The sequence below is a fragment of the Pelodiscus sinensis genome, chromosome 3 (genome assembly GCF_049634645.1).
Source record: "Pelodiscus sinensis isolate JC-2024 chromosome 3, ASM4963464v1, whole genome shotgun sequence".
In the NCBI taxonomy this organism is placed as follows: domain Eukaryota; kingdom Metazoa; phylum Chordata; order Testudines; family Trionychidae; genus Pelodiscus; species Pelodiscus sinensis.
The window spans coordinates 6,451,150-6,474,588 of NC_134713.1; the positions used below are offsets into that span (position 1 = coordinate 6,451,150).

Genomic DNA, 23,439 nt, shown 5'->3' on the forward strand with positions numbered 1-23,439 from the left:
TCCTATGATCTGGCAGTGTGGAGACCTGCGATGTGACTGGTGCTGAGTCAGCTCCTGGCCGTGTTTGCTAGTCTTCTTCCTCCGAGGCCAGGACAAGTGATACACTGGTGCTGCTGTGCTCACCCTTTTCTGTGCGGCTCCTTGCACATCTGGCCCCTCTGCACTGCTGGACTGGATGCCGCTGGCAAACGCTTGAGGCCATGGGCATGGCCCTTTGGCTGCTGTGTATCCTGCAGCCTGGTCTCCTGGCCTTTGTACAGCCTGCCATGAAATTGCAACAGCTGGGCGTAAACAGCTGGGCGTAGCTCCTGTCTGTGCACAGCCAGCACTGACGCAGGGAGCCGGTCTGACTCCAACCAACCTGTGGCCCAAGACTTTGTCCGCAATGGGCAGTCTCATCCCAGTGATGTAACTGCCGCCGGGGGAATTTGAACTTGGGACCTACAGAGCTTAGTGTAGGAGCCGCTACAGCTTGATCTATAAAGCCAGTCCTATGCTACGCTGCAGAGGTCCCAGGTTCAAATCTGCCTGGTGGTGGTGACAGGTGGGGGCTTGTCTGGGATCTCAACTGGGTGTCTGAAGCTTGGGACGCACTTCCTCAGCTAGGGGGAGTATGTCACCCACACACCTAGGCTACATCTACACTGGCATGATTTTCCAGAAATGCTTTTAATGGAAAAGGTTTTCCGTTAAAAAGTATTTCCGGAAAAGCGCATCTAGATTGGCAGGACGCTTTTCCGGAAAAGCACTTTTTCCGGAAAAGCGTCCGTGGCCAATCTAGACGCGCTTTTCCGCAAAAAAGCCCCAATCGTCATTTTTGCCATCGGGGCTCTTTTGCGGAAAACACTACTGTGCTGTCTACACTGGCCCTTTTCCGGAACAGTATTCTGGAAAAAGACTTTTGCCCGAATGGGAGCAGCATAGTTTTTCCGGAAAAGCACTGATGATTTTACATGAGATCGTCAGTGCTTTTCCGGAAATTCAAGCGGCCAGTGTAGACAGCTGGCAAGTTTTTCCGGAAAAGCGGCTGATTTTTCCGGAATAACTTGCCAGCGTAGACACAGCCGAAGTGTGGTTCGCTGTCCCATGTTGTGGCACTTAGACCCCTTACAGCGAGAGAGGCGCACAAGGGAGCTCTACAGTCTAAGCTGAGAGCCAGCTGGCTTTTAGCTCAAGCGGTAGAGGCCCCTACACAACCAAATCCGCCTGGTGGTGGTTATAAGTGGGCTTCCCCTAGCTAAGGAAGTGCATTCCAAGTTTGAGACCCAGTTGGGGTCCTGGATGAGCCCCCGCTTATAACCATCAGCGGGCGGATTTGGTCATGTAGGAGCCTCTATCACTTGAGCTAAAAGCCAGCTGGCTCTCAGCTTAGGCTGTAGAGCTCCCTCATTCTTCTCTCTCCCTGTAAGTGGTCAAAGTGCCACAACAGGGGCAGTGCCCCACACGAGGGGTGTGGGTCCAGTGCTCACTCTTCCAGGGTAGCGGTTTCCAGTGCTACTGGTACTTTCTGCCCAAGGCTCTTTCTCCCCTGAATCCTGGTGCCGGCCCTCGGTGCACCAGCCCTGTCTCCCACTGCGTGAGCTGCAACCTGCAGCAGGCTCCATTTGATCGTAGGCAGGTGTTGCCCGGTGCTGTGTGCGCCCAAGGCGGAGTGGCTATAGTGGGGGAGTGAGCCCAGTTGCAGGTCTCGAAGTCTGGGCTGTGGGGCTAAAAACTGCAGTGTAGAATTTCAGGGTCCAGCTGGAGGCCGGGCCCTGACACCCACCCCTCTCGCAGGTTTCACCTGGGCAGGGATGTGGGCCTTGTGCTGCAGTGTAGACATAAGAATGGCCAGACTGGGTAAGACCAAAGGTCCACCTAATCCAGTATCTTGTCTTCTGACAGTCGCCAATACCAGATGCCCCAGAGGGAATGAACAGAACAGGCAAACATCAAGTGATCCCTCTCCTATCACTTATTCCCAGCTTCTGGCAAACAGAAACTAGGGACACCATTCCTACCCATCCTGCCTAATGAAGCTAATCTATCCTCCATACGTTCATCTAGTTCTTTTTTTAAACTCGGTTATAGTCTTGGCCTTTACAACATCCTCTGGCAAGGAGTTCCACAGATTGACTGTGCACTGTGTGAAGAAAAACTTTCTTTTGTTTGTTTTAAACCTGCTGCCTATTAATTTCATTTGGTGACCCCTAGTTCTTATGTCATGGGAACAAGTAAATAACTTTTCCTTATTTGCTTTCTCCACACCAGTCATGATTTTATAGACCTCGATCGTATCCTCCCTTAGTCTCCTCTTTTCTAAGCTGAAAAGTCCCAGTCTTTTTAATCTCTCTTCACATGGCAGCCGTTCCAAACCCCTCATCGTTTTTGTTGCCCTTTTCTGAATGTGCCCTTAGTCTGACAAACTGGCAGTTTGAATCTCTGTGGTAGAGACTGGCTAGATAAAATCCCCCTTCAGCACGGCATGGAGTGTGGTTTTGCTTCTCCCAAGATAACAGGCCACATAGCGAGCTGAGGGAACTGGTAGAAGTCCAAGGACTGCAAAGAGAACAGTATGGCTGCGTTTCCTGCTGTTACCACAACAGCTAGAGCAGTGCTGAAGGGACTGTCCCACACGGCTGTGTTCTCCGTGCATCTCAGCTAGTGACATTTACTGTGGCATGGCCTCCCAAGCGAAGCCGCACACGCCCCATCGCTGCAGACATTGAAAACTCAGGCCTTTTCCACACCTACAGCTAGCTCACCCGTTCCTCTTCCAAAGTCTGGGAGGGTTGTTTTCTCCATTTTGTAGGTAGGGAAACAGGCATGGGGGAGGGGGCTAAGGCCACATTTTCAAGTGTCCACTCACTTTGGGTGCCCAACCTGTTGTTCAGAGGTTGCTGCATACGTGTAATTCCAGCCAAAGTCAGAGGTCTCTTGTAGGGATGTAAAATTCCGTAGCCGATTAAAGGAAGGGCTTGGGGGACAGTGCTCCAGACCGGCTGGAAGAGCCTGCCCCTCAGTCAGGGGCTGCACTGGCTGGGTTGGAGCAGCCCCTATCTGTGTGGGGCTGGACCAGGTTGGGGGCTGCTCCAGCCCCCACTAGTTAACTAGTTAAGCATTCACATCCCTAATCTCATGTCTCAAGTCGAGCATTCAGAGTTAGTCCATACTTTGAGAACATGGCCCTAAGTGCCTTTCCCAAGGTCACCTAGTTCCCTTCCATGTATAGCCCAGGCGAGATGGGAGGAGATATGTTCATATTGATGGCAATTAAGGCTGCAAGGGAGGTGGTCACAGGCTGTCAGGGTTGGATATCTATCCTAGCTTACCTTGGTGCTCTAGTGTATTTCTCCTGTGATCTCTGGCGACCAAGAGAAACTGCCGCCTCCCACACTAGGAGAGCTGAAAAAAAGAGACATTCTCCTCTGAACCACAACAGCGGCGATGGAAAAACAACCACTATGACCATTGCTGGAACAAGTGACTTCCATATGGTGCGTCGGCTTTGCAATATTAGTTAATCTCCTCTAAATGCCACCCCCAGCCGGGAGCGAGTCATAGGCAGCAGAAATCTCACCGTGTTTTGCATTTACTCTGAAGAGCTGGTTGAGTCAGCAGGTCAGGACAGGGGGATGCGAAGGCTGGCTTGATTTCCCAATGAGTTAATTTAGTGCTCTGGAAAGCGAGGAGCTGATTGTGCTGTTTTCAATTCATAATGTGAGCAGCGGCTGGGCTGGCTGCCTTACAGAGCCCTCCGTTGCTTCTCGCTCCTGAGAGATAATTGACGCACCTGGTATTCCAATTCATCTTGTTGTGGTTTCTTTTTAAATCTAAAAGAAGTCATTTGAGGCTGAAAGTCTCATCACCATCCCAGTTTCGGATTGAATAAGGATCTCAACTGGTTAATGCATTGCCAAGGCAATTTCCCCTCTCTGGATAGTCACTTCTCCGCACCAAAATGCTGTGTGAATGACCCACTTGCACCCCAACTTAATTAGCTTCATTAACACAAGGAACTTCTTTATATATACTTATACTTTCGTAATTTTCACTCCAATTCATCTGATGAAGTGGGTTTTACCCACAAAAGATTATGTCCTAATAAATCTGTTAGGACATGCCTTCACTACAGGGAAGTCTTCTAGATTGATCTTCCGGAGTTTGATTTAGCAGGTCTAGTAAAGACCCACTAAATCGAACTCGGAGGGCGCTCTCATCCATGGCTGGTGCTCCTGCTCCTGCAAGGAGTAAGAGAAGTAGATGGGAGCATTTGCTCCTATCGGCCTCCCGCTGTGGGGACGGTGAGGAAACTCAAATCAAGTTATGTTGACTCTAGCTACGTAATTAACGTAGCTGGAGTTGCATATCTTAATTCAACCTTCCCCTTTAGTGTAGACTTGGCCTTAGTCTCTAAGGTACCACAGATTTCCTTCTTGTTATTCCAGCTACTGTGATACTCAAGGAGGAAGAAAAAATCCCTAGACCCACTAGTCATGCTTGAACCTTGCAATTTTTGCCTGTATTAGGATGTTGAGTCTTGCACCTTGCAGATTGGGGCCCTTAGCCCATGGCTAGTACATCCCTGATCCTAGCATGGCCAGGGTCGGTCTGTGCCCACTGAGCTTGGCTTGATCCATTCTCTGCAGGGATCAGTAACCTGAAACTGCGCTTTGTCCCGGTCCAGTGAAGCTCCCCCATTCCCAGCTCGGCCCAGCATCACCCCCCCCCCCCCCCCCGCTAGAACAGCTATGTTTCCTGCCATGGAAGCGCTTTTCTTCCTTCTGCCATTTGTTGTGTAATGAAATTGCCCACCCGGTAAGAAGCTTAACATCCTGAGACCACTTGCTTGGGTTTATACATTCGTGTTCCGCCTGGTGCAGAATGAAGTCCTCCCAGGGCAAATCTCTGCTTTATACGGGGAGCTTACTGTGTGACTGAATCATCACCAGGCAATATGAATTCAGGAACCTGGCCATTATGAAATCTCCAGGTGCAGTGTCAAAACAGGCGGCTGGGGGCTGTTACGTATAGAGACTACAGGGTCAGATCTCGGCTGGGTGTGAAGCAGTACAGCCACACTGATGGATCCATGCTGATTTGCACTGTCCCTGAGATCTCCCTGGCACAGTTTCGGAAGGCCAGCCTCTGGTGTCCTAAAGGTTGAGAAACACTGTTCTAAGAGCGCAACCTTGAAAGCTGAATTTTAAAGACGACCCAAGAGAACAGGCTCCGTTGGTTTAAGTTATCAGGTTGATCCAGATTGGGGCAGGTCCCACAGAAGACAATGAGAGCTGTGGGTACTCAGCGTCTCTTTGGCTCGCGCCCTGAATGAGCTTCAAGCCTGTCCCCGAATAAAGAGAAGTTAATGCTCCAACAGGAGTTAACTGGCTCCATCTGCTGCGTGACCCCATTATAAAGAGAAGGAAAAAATTAGTTCTGGGCAAATCTGGGAAGGATTTGGATTTGGGGTTCAGATCTGTTCTGAACATATGGTCTGTTGTATTAATTTAGCTGGACTCTACGGGCTCAAAGAATCAAAGGCATTAATGTGACTGTGAAAACTGTCAGACATTAAACAAGGTTTGGCATAAAGATCCCAGCCAGGTTAGCACCATTACTGGTATAGAAATGAAGGGAAAACATTTGGAGCATCGTAAATGTCAGGTACAGAGACGAGATGGACAAGGAAATGTATTTTATTAGACCGGCTTCAGCTGGTGAAAGAGGCAAACTTTCAAGCTCATCTCTTTCACCTCAGAATGTGGTCCAATAAAATATAGTTCCTCTTCCAGCATCTTTAATAGCCTGGCACCAAAGCGCACTGTGAAATAGTCCTTTCATTTTAACATTCCATGTTCCTTTTCCTGTTAGCTGAAGAGAGTTTTTAGACAGAAACTCCCACCTCCTCCCATCAGATGTATTAAAGATGGTAACGAACTGTCCTTTGGGGAGGAGGGAGTGAAGGGATTAATTGAGACAGGCTTGAAGTCCTAGAGGACACAACAAAAGAAACGCACACGCAAGAAGAGAGAAACGAGCAGCAAAGGGAGCAAATGCAGCTTCTGGTTCCGACTTTTCTTTGCAGTCTCTTTGCTGACACTTCCCAGGCCTGGCATGCAGTCTGAACAGCCCCTCTGAGACCTGGCACCAGCATCAGGCTGTTCTTTAGGGCCGTGCTTTTAGCTGCCTCTCTGGTCACAGGCTTACAGCAGTGTTGAGAAATACACAGCCTTGGCTAGCTACATGAGACTCGAATCAGAGAGGAACAAAAACGAAGGGGATAGGAAAGACGAAATAAGGTAAGGAAGGAAAAGGACCATAACATAAAAACGGCCATACTACTAGTCTGCCGACAGTGGCCAATACCAGATGCCCCAGAAGGAGTGACCCAAACAGGTAATGATCAAGCGATCTCTCTCCTGCCATCCATCTCCACCCTCTGACAAACAGAGGCTAGAGACACCATTCCTTACCCATTCTGGCTAATAGCCATTAATGGACTTAACCTCCATGAATTTATTGAGTTCTTTTTGAAACCCTGTTCTAGTCCTAGCCTTCACAACCTCCTCAGGCAAGGAGTTCCACAGGTTGACCGTGTGCTGTGTGAAGGATTTCCTTTTATAGGACACTTTGAGGATGGGGGAGAGGGGAAGAACAAAGTCTCACATCCTAGATGGAATTTGGGATTTAGATGGAAGCAATGGAGGTAGTGGTGCAATCCAGGCCCTGTAGGATCAGGAGGAAGAGATGGCCCAACCATGCCACCATGGACCCTGCCCCCAGGAGACAGCGGAGGCACCGCCATGACTGGAAAGTTTGCTGCAGTGGTGGTTGGCAGGTAGCTGCTACTTTTGCTAGTTCCATCCCATCAGATCTTTCCTTTCAGAACTCCAGAGAGCAGCAGGCAGAACAGCCCAATCTTTCATGCTTTTGTCTGCCAGTTAGGTCTGGTTTCCAACACACCGATTTTTGGTTCACCGATCTGTAGTCCCACACTTCTTTTGTTCACCAGGCATGATCGTGCCGTGGTCCTTAAGTTAGGAGGCCTTTTTGTTTGGACTAATTCAGTCTGTCTGCCTGTTTCACCTTTTCCTATCAACATTTCTTCTCGTGACACTTGATAAACTTGTATCCACTTTCCCACAGGGGAGCCTACATGTGGGATAAATCGATAGGCTTGGTTATTACAGGGATTTTCCATGCATGCTTTATATTGCACTAGAAAATTTACCTGGCATTGTCCTTACCTGGCAGGTCCTTAACTCAGAGAAGTGTTGTTTTTCATCTAAATCATTGTTCTGGAGTGGGGCAGGGATGAGGGGTTCCATATGCAGGCTGCCCCAGGGAGAGAGGGCCACCCCAGCCCTCTCTCACGGCAGTAGCTTGGGGCCATAGATGCTGCATCTCCAGCAGATACAGCTGGGAAAGGGGTACGTGTCCCCCGGATAGTGAACAGACAGACAAACAGATGCAGTGACAGACAGACTCCCTGAGATATATAGTAGATAGTGGTCCCTTTCTCCACTCCTGCCTCCTGCTGGCCCAATGGGATTATAGCTGACCTGGTCCTCATCTCTGGCCCATTGCTGCCCCCTATGGTCATTCTGCAGTATAACACCCTCCTGCCAGACCTGTCCCTTTCCATTTTATGAGAAACAATCAAATTCCAGGCACATCCCGTTGTCCTAGCACGACCAAACCCTGACCTTGCTTTAAGTTATGATAAGAGGAAGCTGCCTACCAAATTCGGTGGTCCTACCTCTTACTGCTTAGGAAGGAGTTCTTGGACAAATGGACTCGCAGACAGATAGACAGATGCATATTTCTAAAATATATAATAAGCTAGCAGACAAGGAGCAAAAACCAGCAAATGAAAAACCTGTTTAACGGAGCACTTTAGCTAGAATTCTCACCACACAAAGGCAAAGGGGGTTATTATGTCGAAAGCCAAGTTGTGAACCATGCATCAAGGGTGTGCGCCCTTACTGTAGGGTATGTAACGCACCACATAATTCAGCTCTTTGTTTGCACAGCTGGAGCTGCTGTTGTACAATCCCAATAACCTCTCTCCTCCCCCACGCGGGCGGCTTAATAGAAAGTCCCTTTCTCTTCTCAACCCCGAAGCTGAGAAGCTAATAACCGGTTAAGGCTCACGAGCAACCGATCTGTCTTTTTCGGCATCTTGACTTGGATGCGACAGCATTAGGGTTTGTAGTGACGCCTGCAATCGTGACGGAGCCCTTGGCTCCCATTGGCAACCGCAGGAACTGAGCACAGTTAGTATCGGTGAACGTCCAGTGTGCTGATGTTCGGAGGCCCAGGTTTGCAAAAGCTGGCTGTGGGATGGGGAGCGCTCTGGCGTCGTTTGGTACAAAAGGTGCCAAGCGCTTGTATGGTGCTAGGGGATCGGGCACTGGCTGGGGAGTCAATAGACCTGACTTCTGTCCCCAGCTCTGTCCTGAGACTGTGGACAAGTCACTGCCCCTCCCTTAGGGTGCCTCACTTTCTCCATCTGTGAAATGGGCACAGGGCTGATAAACTGGCTTCCGTCTGTAAAGTGCTTTCAGATCTGGGCATGCAAAAAGCACTGGGGAACACTGAGTGCTGTTAATTGTGATGTTGCTATTATAGGCCTGGTGCGCTTTGCGGAGAACAACCCGCACGGATTGTCTGCGGCACCTAACAAAAGTCTCTCTAGACTGGATTTAAAAAAAAAAAAAAAAGCTTCACGTGGTGTAAAAAGCAGCAGGAACGGATTCCCTGGCAACTCAACATAGTAAGGACTTAATGGTGTCAGATATCTGGCTGCTGCCGTTCAGAGTGACTGACCTCAGTGCCGAGGCATGCCACGCGGCAGACCGTGGACTGTGCTCTGCACCTGCACCCAGTCGCATGCAAGTTTTGCTTTGGCAACATCCCCAAGTGGCCCTGCAGGGAAGATGGTGGAAAGCTGGGGGCCTTGTCAGTCTGTCCTGCGCGAGCTGGGTTGGCAGGGAGCGTGCCAGTGTAATGGTGCGCCCAGGACCACTGTCTGGGAGAGACGGATGGGCCTGTGCCGTAGAATTCCCGTCTGGAATTTGGAATGTCAGCCCCAGGTGCGGGGGTGTCTGGAATCCTGGTTTTGACACAGGAGCCCGGAATGCAGCTTGGGAGACGGGAGCAGCTTGTGACCCCCTACCCGGGCCAGGGTTGCTGGGCTTGATGTGCTGGCATGTCCCATCTCTGATGGCATTGGGAGGAAGGGGAGAGAGTGTTCTTTTTCCTTCTCATTTACCTGAGTGGCTTGGTAGTGACCCTGAGCAGATGCTGCATGAGCCACAGACTTACTACATACTCTGGAGCACCCTCTCCCCATCTCTCCATGATGGGTCCAGACGAAAACCTCTTTGTGATGGACTCTCCCACACCTCTCTTTCCCAGTGGCCCCTTGTCCCGTAGTTGGACTCCATGGGATACACCTACCACCCCTCTGTGCTGTAGCCACATGCTTTGCTCCTCTCCTCCGGGCTTCATTTGCCACCCCGCTGGCTTAAAGGGGCCGATTGTAAGCGGGGGATCAAAGCATCCTGTGTCTCAAAGTGGGAGATGGCACAGCAGTTCCAGCCCCACGCCCATGCTGCTGGAGTTAATGTGGTGTCGACAACTCCCTTGGAAAGCACGTTTGTTTTAAAGCTTGGCTGTAAAATAGTATGGCCTCTCCCTGCCCCATTTGGCTTGCAATTCTCAGCATTGCCACAGTCATCCGACCAATGGCTAATTAAAATTCTCAGCCGCTCTGCCACCTCCGTTTCCCTCGAGGCAGGACTTTGCTTTTCCACAGCGACTGACGTTTGCGGATACAATGGTTAATACATCAAGCTTTGCAGCAGCCCCAGAGAGGAAGGGCACGAGTCTCTGCACGTCATAGACGGGAAGCAGAGGCCCTGAGAAGGTAGAGGCATGTGTGTGTGTGTTAAATCAGAAATAGGCTGAGGTGAGTTGTGCAGAACTCAGAGGTTTTGAAGGATCAATTAATTTTTAACCTGCTGAGTCAGCTGAGCTCTGCCATCTGTCTCGTCCCTCTGCTCTCCTCCCTCTCTCCTCTCTGGCTCTATTTTACATCGTTCCAATAAGCTTGTGGAACCTGCACACCTAGAATCCTAGGGCTGGAAGAGACCTCAGGAGTCATCAAGTCCAACCCCCTGCCCAAAGCAGGACCAATCCCAACTCAATCAACCCAGCCAGAGCTTTGTCAAGCTGAGACTTAAAACCTCTAGGGATGGCGATCACCTCCCTAGGGAGCCCATCCCAGTGCTTCATCACCCTCCTAGGGAAATAGTTTTTCCTAATATCCAATCTAGACCTCCCACACTGTAACTTGAGACCATTGCTCCTTGATCTGCCATCCGTCACTACTGAGAACAGCCTCTCTCCATCCTCTTTGGAACCTCCCTTCAGGAAGTTGAAGGCTGCTATCAAATCCCCCCTCACTCTTCGCTTCTGCAGACTAAATAAGCCCATATCCCTCAGTCTCTTCTCATAGGTCATGTGCTCCAGCCCCCTCATCATTTTGGTTGCCCTCTGTTGGATCCTCTCCACATCCTTTCTATAGTGGGGGGCCCAGAACTGGACACAATACTCCAGAGGTGGCCTCCCCAGAACCGAATAAAGGGGAATAATCACTTCTCTAGTGTCACCTGCTCAGGTTTGATTCTGCCCACAGACGACCGCGTCTTAAGAGCAAGCCTGTTCTGTCGAAATAGAACGGGCTCGCTGTTCCGATGTCCCTGTAATCTCATTGTACGAGGGAGAAGGGATGTTTCGGAATAACACCAAAATGAGCTACGCAATTTGTGTAGCTTATTTCAAGGAAAGGGTGCTGTGGCGACGCAGTTTGTCAGGGTTAGCCGTTGGCAAGTCACCAGATGCTGTATTTACTTGCATCTCTGGAGGAACGGCTGCTCGCAGCTCCTATTGGCCGAGGATTGCTGTTCCTGGCCAATGGGAACTGCGGGAAATGTTGTTTTGGCCTACGGGCCCCTTACGGCCCACTTCTGTTCTACAGACTTACATCTTCTGCAAAGAACAACGGACACCACAAATACAGCAACTCAAAATCCATTGTAGGGATGGTAAAGGGTTAACCAGTTACCTGGGAAGCATTGCCTCACCAGCATTCTCATGGGGTAACAGGCGCCCGGCCTGATGGGAGCTGTCCTCTATCCCTGGAGTTGTCTGGTGAGCCCTACCCAGCCTGGCAGGAGCAGCACCCCTCCTGCAGTGCGGTGTGACAGGCTCAGCCTGGCCAGGCCTACTGTGCCACAAGCAGACTGGGTAAACATCCAGTTTAATCAATTCATATTTTAAATGGAATTTTACATCCCTAATCCGTCCTTCGCTGGGCTTCTTGCCTTCTCTCTCTCTCTCGCAGCCTGGAAGGGAGGCCATTGGCTCTGCATTTGTGTTGGGTGCAGCTCCAAGCATGCCGTCAGCCCCTAAGACAACTCAGGGACTTGCCAAGCACCGCACAGATGGAATGAGTCAGCAGGACCTATGTTGAGTAGAACTTAGGGAGTGAAACTCTGTAGCCTGGAACAGAGCACCATATGGTACATCCCCACCCTTGAATCCAGATATTGCTGGGAATCACATAGAAGGTATCGCCCCTTAGGGATGTATCCGAGATAAACTACAGGCAGTCCCCGGGTTACTTACAAGATAGGGACTGTAGGTTTGTTCTTAAGTTGAATCTGTATGTAAGTCGCAGCTGGCGTCCAGATTCAGCCGCTGCTGAAACTGACCAGCGGCTGACTACAGGAAGCCCGAGGCAGAGTTGCTCTGCCCCGGGTTTCCTGGAATCAGCCTCTGATCAGTTTCAACAGGCTGAATCTGGACGTCAGTTCCATACAGAATCAACTTAAGAACCCCAGGCATCCCCAAGTCAGCTGCTGCTGAAACTGATCAGCAGCTGATTCCAGGAAGCCCGGGGCAGAGCAACTCTGTCTCGGGCTTCCTGTAGTCAGCGCTGGTCAGTTTCAGCAGCGGCTGACTTGGGGACGCCTGGGGCAGAGCAGCTGGGGTGCTGCTGGGTTGCTCCAGTAGCGCCGAGGAGCTGCGCTACTGGAGCAACCCAGCAGCACCCCAGCTGCTCTGCCCCAGGCATCCTGATTCAGCTGCTGCTGAAACTGACCAGCAGCGGCTGAATCAGGATGCCTGGGGCAGAGCATCTGGGGTGCTGCCGGGTTGGTCCAGTAGCGCCCAGAGCGGCGCTGCGGGACCAACCGGCAGCGCCCCAGCTGCTCTACCACAGGCGTCCAGAGAAAAGCCTGGTCTGCTGGGAGGGGGGGGCGTACTAGCTGTGCCCCCCCCCAGCAGACCAGGGAGACGCGGGCGGGAGACCGAGACGCACCGCGGTCCCGCCGCCCAGGTCCTCCGCGGCTTTGCTCCCCGTCTCCCTGGTCTGCTGGAGACCAGCAGACCAGGGAGACGGGGAGCAAAGCCTCTGAGGACGCTGGCAGTGGGACAGCCGCGGCGCGTCTAGGCTGTCCGCTGCCCGCTGCCCGCGTGCTCCCCGGCTTTGCTCCCCGTCTCCCTGGTCTGCTGGTCTCTAGCAGACCAGGGAGACGCGGCGCAAACCCTGTTCGTAACTGCGGATCCGACACAGGTCGGATCCGCGTAACTCGGGGACTGCCTGTATTTTGAATCTGGTGCAGTGCACTGGAAGTGTATTACATCAGATTCAAATTGGTTTCCTGTCACAGAAGTAGTGCCGTCTCTTCTGTAACCATAGTGTTATAGTCTAGATTCTTAGAACTTCATAGGGATGAAACTAATTGGATGCTACTGAAATTTAGTAAGATTCTCTACAATGTTACTTTTACATATTTATAGGGTAAGTTCCTCACCTCGTATAAATTGATGCACCTCCGTGGAAGTCCGTGTACAGCAGCGGTTGAGGGTTAGGGTCTGTCTCTCCTGGTTTTCAAACACCTACGTGAAAATCTGGGGAACGCTCACTCTTCAATAGGCCTCTTTGCTTCACCATTACAAAGCTCCACAGGAGTATAACTTTCTCTGAAATCCCACAGGATTTTTTTCTATAACGGGTTATTCATTCATTGTAAAAATCGGGCATTATTTCCCATTTTCCAAAGCCCTGTTCTTAGTGAAGGACATCATCAGATTAGTGACGCTTAGCCTGGATTTAAAAAAAAAAATGTTTTTCCCTTTAGAGGTCAAGAATTGTTAATTAGTGACAGTGGGTTGCTGTTAATGATGTCGTGCCAGCGGCGTTCTGAACACTGCCACCTCCTCTCCTCTGCTCCCTCCCTATGAGCATTGCAGAGAATGTATCGGACTAAAAAGCCATTCGTGAGGTCATGGTATTTTGCATCCAGTCCTGGGCTGGAACTGGGTTATTTCACTGAACGAATGCTAGAGTATCAAGCTAGCAATAACACCCAGCTCTGATGCAGAACGTCTCATCAGTTGAGCTCCAAGTGCTATACAAAGAGATAGTGTGCATTATTCCCCATTGTACATGGGGAAACTGAGGCACACAGCAGGGACAAAGCTTGTCTGAGCTCATCCTACAGAGTCAGGCTTAGAACCCAGGCGTTCTAGATCCCGATTTGTGCTGCAGCCACTAGGCAACTTGCACAGAGGTGGGCCCAAGACCCTGAGTGGTAAACTGGCCAGAATCTCCTCTGTTGTAATGGCATCTCTGACTTGCTCTGTAGCCAGGGGGAAGTTGTTTAGTCTCTCTGCTTTAGTTTCCCAGCTGTAAAATGGGGATAATCCTGCAGGCTCAGGAAAAACTCCCCAAGAACTCAGGAAGAGCTGCAGAATCCAGCTCTTATCTCCTTCCATGGGGTATTTGGAGGATTCTTTAATGTGTGCAATGCCCCTGGGAAGATGGACAGCATGATGAGAGTGCTAGGTGGTAACGGAACCCCGGGTGCCCAAAGGGAGCCAGATTTTAGTGGGCCACACACGGGATGGGACGAGTAATTCCTGCAAATGTCCTTTCCAGCTTGGAACCGCACACAGCCTGAGTTTCTCCTATATCTGGGGAGAAAAATCTCCTGTCTCTCACGAGGGAACCAGGGGAATTGCAGAAGGGCATGTCAGGGACAGAATCCATATTCTACAGCAATCTGGAAAACCAAACACTGATATTGGAAACGGATTGTCTCTTGGAAAAATCATAGCTTACAGGATCAGAATTATTTGGGGGTGAGGGTCAAAGCCTGGCAGAAAACGGGCCTATCATACAGGGGTATACTAACCTGGTACTGTATATGTAACCCAATCTGCTGCCCGTTCCTTTCCATTTCAGCCAGAACCGACCCAGCCTCATTCCACCCAGTCCCAGCCAGTGGGTGCTGACTCGGCTCAGTTCTTACTTTCCCACAACAGTGCACTTCAACCGAGCCAAGTTTAATTCAGCATGGCCCAACAAACTCAATCCGCCGCCTTCCAATCCCAACCCTCTTCCCGTCACAAGTATTTGTGACACACTGGAATCCAACCCAATGTGACCTCACCCGGATTGCGGGGCAACCAATCTGACCTCAAACACCCTAGGGCTACCTGAACCAATCTCAACCAGGGCAGTGCAAGTGGACATGACATAACCTTACACAGTCCTGGGCAACTCATCCTGTCCCAGCCTCGGGGCTGTCCAATCCCGCTCATCGCCATCGGACCTCGCGAGGCACCATTGTGGGGTATCAGGTGAGAACACAGCTCTGGGATTGGCCCCCATGCTGACAATTGCTGGAATTCCCCAGCTGGGTTAAGAGAAGGTTTTTGGGTGCAGCAGGATCCCTAGATGTCTCTGCTCCACGGTTAAAGAGAGCGCAGTTGGAAGGAGAACCCCGAAAGTGGAGAACAAAACAAGCCAGGTCAGCAAAGCACTTTGAGCAGCTCCCACATCAGAGCTGCTGGTGTGTGTTGGGCTGATCTCCTTGTGGGCTTCTAATGGGGGGTTTTCCGCCTACGTGCCTATTGCTACTAACCAGGGCTGCTGTTTACCTCACTATTCAAAGGGCTGGTAGCAAAAGGGCCGTGGACAAACAATCATACGATAGACCCATGCTGAGCCTCCGGGCAATGTCACCATCTGGGACAGCAACCACGTCCCTTCATCTCTGCAGGGTGCGTTTTTAATTCCTCTGCTCTCTGAAGATACAAAGGCTTATCCAGTTTCCTTGAAGTCAACGGAAGAAGCCTTTCGACTGACTTGGGCCAGGTTTGGATGAGGCCCAATTTGAAGAGGAATATCACCTGTTCCTTGTGTTTCCTCGGCCCTTTATTAGCAGGGACATTTGCTTGTAGCTCATGCCAGGTGGGATTTGGACGCAGGCTTTTCCCAGTGGGCCAAATCCTGAAGGGCGTTCAGCACTCAAGTTGCAGGTATTCAAGTTGAGGTCAGCCCCTCTTGGGATTAGGCTTTTAGTTTACAGATGCTTCCGGCTGTGTTGTTATTGAAGCCCTCTTGGCTCTTTCAAACCTGACTCTAGATGTCCGGACAGAGGAGACAAATCGGCGTCGCTCCCCTGGCCTCGATGGAGCTGCCGATTTACAGCGGCTGGCTCCGTTGTCTCATGGTGCTGGGAGGCAGGGATGGAATCCTACCTCATGGTAAAGCAGAAGAACCTGTCCTGTCTCGTTCTTTATTTTTGCAGGTTTTAAATGGGTGGCATATGCTCGTACAAGCTGCTAAATAAAACCCCAGAGAAATAGTCTCTAAATGGCCCGTTTATATTTTCCTCGCTGCTCTTCCTAATGGAACTCACATTTACACTGGGGAAAGGCAATGAGGGAAATCTACAAAGGTGCTGGTGGCATGTTTCTCTGATCACCAGCCGCTGATCCAACTACTGCTAAAATCTACCCTCTCTCTGATGGAGCCTGCCAAATGCCTGCTAGTCATTTTATTTTTTTCCCCTGCTGCAGTTTTATTCTAGGATCAATTGTTCTCCACCCTCTGTTTTTTAAAAGGCCTGGAGATCTTGTCCCATCTCTCGTCCTACACTGGGGATAGACTCATAGACTCATAGACTCATAGACTTTAAGGTCAGAAGGGACCATTATGATCATCTAGTCTGACCCCCTGCACAGTGCAGGCCACAGAATCTCGCCCACCCCTCTTAGAATAATCCTCTCACCTATGTCTCAGATATTGAAGCCTTCCAATACTTTGAAGGCCCCAACATGCAGAGAGTCCTTCAGCTGTGATCTGTGCCCAATGCTACAGAGGAAGGCGAAAAACCTCCAGGGCCTCTGCCAATCTACCCTGGAGGAAAATTCCTTCCTGACCCCAAATATGGCGATCAGCTAAACCCTGAGCATGTGGGCAAGACTCACCAGCCAGACACCCAGAAAGTTCCCTATAGCAACTCCTATCATCCCTCCATTGACCCATTTCCAACTGGAAATGAATGGTCAATTAGTTACCAAGATCATGTTATTTCATCCAACCATCCCCTTATCATAGAATCAGAACTGGAAGAGACCTCAGAAGGTCGTCAAGTCCAGCCCTCCGCTCTAGGCAGGACCAATCCCATCTAAATCAACCCGGCCAGGGCTTTGTCAAGCCGAGACTTAAACACCTCTAGGGATGGAGACTCCACTACTTCCCTAGGTAACCCATTCCAATGCTTCACTACCCTCCTAGTAAAATAGTTTTTCCTAATATCCAATCTGGACCTCTCCCACCACAACTTGAGACCATTGCTCCTTGTTCTGCCATCTGTCACTACTGAGAACAGCCTCTCTCCATCCTCTTTGGAACCTCCCTTCAGGAAGTTGAAGGCTGCTATCAAGTCCCCCCTCACTCTTCGCTTCTGCAGACTAAACAGACCCAAGTCCCTCAGCCTCTCCTCGTAGGTCATATGCTCCAGACCCCTAATCATTTTGGTTGCCCTCCGCTGGACCCTCTCCAATGCGTCCGCATCCTTTTTGTAGTGGGGGGCCCAGAACTGGACACAGTACTCCAGATGTGGCCTCACCAAAGCCGAATAAAGGGGGATAATGACATCTCTGGATCTGCTGGCAATGCTCCTCTTAATGCATCCTAATATGCCATTAGCCTTCTTGGCTACAAGGGCACACTGTTGACTCATATCTAGCTTCTCATCCACTGTAACCCCCAGGTCCTTTTCTGCAGAACTACTACTTAACTGGTTGGTCCCCAGCCTGTAACTATGCTTGGGATTCTTCCGTCCCAAGTGCAGGACTCTACACTTGTCTTTGTTGAATCTCATGAGATTTCTAGTGGCCCAATCCTCCAATTTGTCTAAGTCACTCTGGACCCTATCTCTGCCCTTAAGCGTATCTACCTCTCCCCCTAGCTTAGTGTCATCTGCAAACTTGCTGAGGGTGCAATCTATCCCCTCATCCAGGTCATTAATAAAGATATTGAACAAAACCGGTCCTAGAACAGAACCTTGGGGCACTCCACTAGAAACCGACCGCCATCCTGACATCAAACCGTTGATCACTACCCGCTGGGCCCGGCCTTCTAGCCATCTTTCTATCCATCTTACCGTCCATTTATCCAATCCGCATTCCCTTAACTTGCTGGCAAGAATATCGTGGGAGACCGTATCAAAAGCCTTGCTAAAGTCAAGGTACACAACATCCACTGACTTTCCCATGTCCACTGAGCCAGTTACCTCATCATAGAAGCCAATCAGATTGGTCAAGCACGACTTGCCCTTTGTGAATCCATGCTGACTATTCCTGATCACTTTCCTCTCATTCAAGTGTCTCAAAATGGATTCCTTTAGGATCCCTTCCATGATTTTTCCAGGAACCGAGGTAAGACTGACCGGCCTATAGTTCCCTGGATCGTCCTTCTTCCCTTTTTTGAAGATGGGCACTACATTTGCCCTTTTCCAATCATCCGGGATTTCGCCCGATCTCCACGACTTTTCAAAGATAATGGCCAAAGGCTCCTCAATGACATTTGCCAACTCCTTCAGTACCCTTGGGTGCATTAAGTCTGGACCCATGGATTTGTGTACGTTTAGTTTTTCTAAATAGTTCCTAACCTGTTCTTTACCCACCAAGGGCTGTCCATCTTCTTCCCATCTTGCGTCGCTTAGCACAGAAGTCCAGGAGCCGACCTTGTCCGTGAATACAGAGGCAAAGAAAGCATTGAGTACTTCAGCTTTCCCTACATCCTCTGTCACTAGGTTACCTCCTTCATCCATTAGGGACTGCACACCCTCTCTGATCACCTTCTTTTTGTTGACATGCCTGTAGAAACCTTTCTTGTTATCCTTCACATCCTTAGCCAGTCGCAACTCCATTTGCGCTTTCGCCTTCCTGATAACCCCCCGGCATTCTCGAACTATACATTTAAGCTCCTCCCTAGTCATTTGTCCAAGTTTCCACTTTCTGTAAGCTTCCTTTTTGTGCTTAAGTACACCAAGGATTTCCCCTGTAAGCCAATCCGGTCTCCTACCAGGTTTGCCTCTCTTGCTACGTGTCGGGATGGTTTCTTTCTGTGCCTTCAATAAGGCTTCTTTAAAATACTGCCAGCTGTCCTGGACTCCTTTCCCCTTCATGTTAACATCCCAGGGGATTCTTTCCATCAGATCTCTGAGGGAGTCAAAATCTGCTTTTTTGAAGTCCAAGGTGTGTATTTTGGGGATAGATGATTAAAGGTCTAGAAAACATGACCTATAAGGGAAGACTGAAAGAACTGGGCTTGTTTAGTTTGGAAAAGACTCAGAGGACATGATAGCAGATTTCAAGTACCTACAAGGGTGTTATAAGGAGAAGAGAGAAAAATTATTCTCCTTAACTTCTGAGGATAGGACAAGAAGCAATGGGCTTACATTGCAGCAAGGGAGATTTAGGGTTGGACATTAGGAAAAACTTCCTGTCAGGGTGGTGAAACATTTCATAAATTACCTAGGGAGGTTGTGGAATCTCCATCATTGGAGATATTTAAGAGCAGGTGAGAGAAACACCTGTCAGGGATGGTCTAGAATAGATGGTGCTTGGTCCTGCCGTGAGGTCGTCCCTTCCAGTTCTAGCATTCTGTGATCCTATGATAGATGGTGGCCGCCCCCGCTGACACTGATGTTGAATGAGCTGGCTAGCAGAAGGCACCGTTGGACAGACATCACTCTTTCCCCACCAAGCTGGGGAGATAAACTGCTAAGAAAGTTGATAGGAAAGTAAGAAAGAGACCAGTGCATCAGGAGCTTAGGTTTTCCCTAAGACCCTCATCAGGCACATAAAGTAGATTGTGCTAAGCAGATTTAGGGGAAGGTTTGAATTCAGCCTGGTTTAGGTATGGCATTTATGGCAAGCCTTAGGGGAATGACATTCATGGAGTACTTGGCCTCATTAATGTTTTGCGGTTATATTTCTAATCCGAGTGCCCTCCTACGGTGTACGGAGTTTACCTAATGCTGTTCCACGTGGCGGCGGGCAGAGTCCATGGAAGTTTGGCATACAGTTCCATGGCAGGAGAGTAGCCCATGGTACAGTCTCGCTAGACACCTGCGTGAGGGGTGTAGTAGAAATGCTAGATGTCTCTGTGGCCTCCCATTGTTTAGTCTCCTATGAAGCTTAAGTCTAATGCCGGCTGTTGGGTGTAGCAGCTGGCCTGGGATGTACAGAGGTCAGACGAGATGATCCTATGTGCTTTCCTGGCTAGGACAGAGCCCCTGTGGCATGGCCCCATGGGGTGAATGACTCCAAAGCAGCCTCTGAGAGGAATGGGTGCAAGGCAGTGGCTCTGGAAGCTCCTCAGAGTGCATGCCATGTGGGGGAAGTGCCAACTGTGGGGGGCACATAGCCGGGACAGAGGCGCTTTATGGGACAGCCTTTATCAACCCTCAGGGAGTTCCAGTGGGAGTTAGCGGGCACCCCGTCACTCTGGATTCATGCAGTTCACTCCTCCTGCCAGCCCCAGGGACCGGCGGTGTGGGCACGAAGGCAGTGCCAGTGTGGCTTTTGGGAGCCAGGCAGATGCCCTGGTTCTTTGTACAGACACCCCATTATCCCAGTGCGCTTCCCCGAGGCCCTCAGCATGTCAGTTAAGAGGACAGGCCCCCTGTCCTCCCTGTGGCCCCAAGAACTCATGCCAGGTCTCCAAGAACTCTGCAAGGGGCTCAGATTCTCCACCAGAACTTCCAGTTGTGTTCTGCCGGTGGGGGGCCGTGATGGAGTGTTTGGATCCACGTCACCGCTTGTGGGTCTCTAGCCTCTTCCCCTGTATCCGAGCAGGATTTATTTCACTCTCTCCAAACCATCCTCCGTTTGCCCGCCTAGCTCAGGCCCGACGGGATCCTTCCATTCCCCCATGGCAGCTAGCGGCTGAGGGGTGCGCTCTTCTGCCTGGCATATCACTTCCTCTCCTCCGCAGAAAGGCATCTCACTTCCTGTCTGCCCTGGCCGCCGAGTGTTGCTAATTGGTCCCTGCCCACCTCAGAACCTCCCTGCTTGCGTCTCGGCAGGCTGTTCCCATGCCCCAGCTGTCATGTTTCGTTGTGCGCTGTCCCTTTTGCCTTCTCCTGTGCGTGCTGGCTTCCCAACCCTGCTGCTGCCAGCGTCGAGGGTCATCCTCCGATTTCTTGCCGTGGCTTCCAGAGCAGAACTCCACTCCGGGGCTCAGCTGGTGCCGCGTGGCACGGGGTCATTGGCTTTGCTTGTTTTCCACCTGCTACCCCCTCTTGCATAGTTGCCGTCAGCCTCCTCAGTGGCACCCAGCATGGCATTTGCAAGGTGAAACCAGCTGTGTTTCTCCGGGGCCTAGTCTGTGATGCCGTGGACGGGTCTCCGGCCGCCCCAGCCCCCATTGCGATTTATTCCTTCCTTCACGAGCCACTTTCCGATGGCCAGTGACGAGTCTTATTGCCTTCATGCTTCTTCTAATGTCTTGAGCACACGGTGCTGAACACCCAGTCTTCAGAGCTGATCCCTGATTAGTTTTCGGGAGTTTGAGGCCGAGTCAGACATGAGGGTTTGGGTTAAGCGACACTGAAATTGCGCTGTTCTCCCTGTGGCAGAAATCTGTGGCTGATTGCTTGTGGCATATCTGCTGTCTCAGCTCAATCTTGGGAGATCCGCTGTCACCTTCCCGCCAGGCTGGATCCAGAAAACTGGCCCCTGCTGCTTTGGGGCTTGCCCAGTCTGTAAACTCACGGGGCGGGTTTGAGGGTGTGGAGTTGAACCTTGCGCATGTGTGAAGTTCCAAGAGCTTTGGATCTCTTGTTTTAATGTCATATTCTAACGATCTTGTCCTCTTCCCCAGCTTCTTGCTGGGGGAGGGATCTTCTCCACTTCAACCTTCAGTTCCTAACTGGAAGATACTGATTAGCATTGGGCCCAGGCTGGGTCTCCTCAGGACACCGCTTAACATGGAATTAAGAACTTAAGAATACGAGTAAGTCAGAACAAAGGTCCATCTAGTCCAGTACCTTGTCTCCAGAAAGTGGCCAACGTAAGGTGCCCCACAGGGAATGAACTGACCAAGTAGCCATCAAGTCATCCATTCCTTCTCACTCATTCCATGCTTCTGGCAAATATAGACTAGAGACACCATCCTTGCCCATGCTGGTGAATAGCCATACATTGGCTATGGACCCATCCTCCATGAATTTATCCAGCTTTTTTTTTTTTTTTTTTTTTTAAAGCCTGTAATAGTCTTGGACTTTCACAATATCCTCTGGCAAGGAGTTCCACAGGTTGACTGGGTGTGAAGAAATACTGCCTTTAAACCTGCTACCTTTTAATTTTATTTGGTGACTCCCTAGTTTTTTGAGCTTATGGAAGAGTGCGGAGCCCTGTGCACTCTTCCCCTTCTTCCCCCACCTAGGATACCTAGGAGCCAGGCCTGCTGTTGGCCGCTTCTGGGGTGCAGCACAGTCTGTGGTGCCAGGACAGGCAGGGAGCTGCCATAGTCCCCCCCACTGCTCACCTGATCCCCTTGCAGCAAGGAGACCCAGGGTCTGACATTCCTGGAACCAGTTCTGGGTTGTTTGAAAACCACTGGCCTTGTGTGTGTGTGTGTGTGTGTGTCAGGATCGCTGCTCTGACTGGCTGTGCCATTCAGACTGGCCGATTTCTTCCTTACTACTCTAGAAGCGAAGTAGTGTTTTCCTGAAGTGGAGCCCTGGGGCTTGTCCTTTGTGAACCACAGGGTTGGTTTGCAACGAGCCACAGAGCACTGAGACTAATTTTTAGGCATGTATTTTGACAGGTTTATAAGAAAGAAACAGCTCATGCTGGCCTCCAAGCAGCTAAATAAAGGCTACAATCCTGAGCAGTGGTTTTTTGGGGGGGGGGGGGGGGGTAGAGGGGAGGCGGGCTAAATGACCATAATTATCCTCTTAGATCACTGTTCTTGGCACCAAAACATCAAAGCAGACATTTCCTCTGCTATTGGCACAAACAGATGGAATCTCCTGTATTCTACAGAAATAGCTGGAAGGTTTAAACTCGTGTGAATGGTGGATTCTTTGTACCTTGAAGCCGGTATCCCATGATCTGAGGTATTGCCTAGCTCACTCACAGGCGAGGGGGGTCTCTTGCAGGAGTGGGTGGGTGGGGTTCTGTGGCCTGTGATGTGCAGGAGGTCAGGCTCGGTGATCATGCTGCTCCCTTCTGGCCTTAAAGTCTTTGAAAAATGACAACTGAGTTTATCAAAAGAGATTCATTAATCTGGGTTTATTGAGATCAGACAGAGCGGGACACCAATCCAGAGAGGCTCTACCCACTACCAAAGCCCTGCCTGCAGGCATCAGGTGACATAATTAGGACAAACTCTCATTGGCTGATTGCAGCCTAGGAGCAGGATACTGTTTTGCGCAGCTTTATCGATGGTTTATCGATGGGGTGTAGGGCAGCCGGTGCTCGTGTGTGTGGATTGACCCGAATCACGTTTTTTCTCTGCCTCGTTTTCCCCCGTTGTTGAAAAGGCGATAACTTTCCATTGACCTCTTTAAAGACTTTATTCTCCTCGGCTGCAAAGTGCTATGCAAATGCAAAGTATTTGAGCTACTCCCTCTTTCCTGGTTTTGCATGGACCGGTAACCTGCTGGTGTGTCCCATGCGTGGTGAGAGGCATATTCTGTGACAAGGTGACGCTTTGGTAGAATTCCCCATTTTAAAATGCTCCAGGGGAGATGGACATGAACTAAACCTAAGACTTTTGGGGTTTGTGACCTGTGGGCTTGTGCTACTTGGGTGGTTGAATTATGGTCCCTTGAAACTTATGTGGCCTTCTCAGAAACAAATGATAAGAAGTCATGGGATCTTCTCATCAAGGTCATTATATATTTCAGAAACTGCAGTGTAGTTTGCTCAGTTAGGACCAGAGCAGAACAGCAAGGGGGCTGCAGGTCAGGGCTGTGAGGCATCGGCCGACCGATGTGTCGTGGGGACAGCAGGATGAGGAGGACTGGAATAACAGGGTAGGCTAGATGTCTGATTGAGATGTGCCAGAAGAGC

The 23,439-nt window shown here is 50.4% G+C and overlaps 1 protein-coding gene and 1 long non-coding RNA gene across 6 annotated transcripts in view; one reads left to right on the plus strand and one right to left on the minus strand.

Moving 5' to 3' along the window:
• Positions 1–23,439, plus strand: part of EFR3B (EFR3 homolog B) — a 159,556-nt gene that overhangs the window by 39,144 nt on the left and 96,973 nt on the right. Inside the window, exon 1 of one of the 5 annotated variants that reach the window (XM_025181495.2) lies at positions 14,540–14,697. The exons of the other annotated variants lie outside the window; for them this stretch is intronic. The gene's annotated coding sequence lies outside the window, so the exon portion shown is untranslated. Of the gene's footprint in view, positions 1–14,539; positions 14,698–23,439 lie in introns of those variants that run through there. 5 annotated transcript variants of the gene reach the window in all.
• Positions 124–14,384, minus strand: LOC142827729 (uncharacterized). The gene is made up of 3 exons (XR_012902433.1): positions 14,250–14,384; positions 3,312–3,384; positions 124–261 (listed from the first exon to the last, which is right to left on the minus strand). It is a non-coding gene; the product is annotated as an uncharacterized LOC142827729 (long non-coding RNA).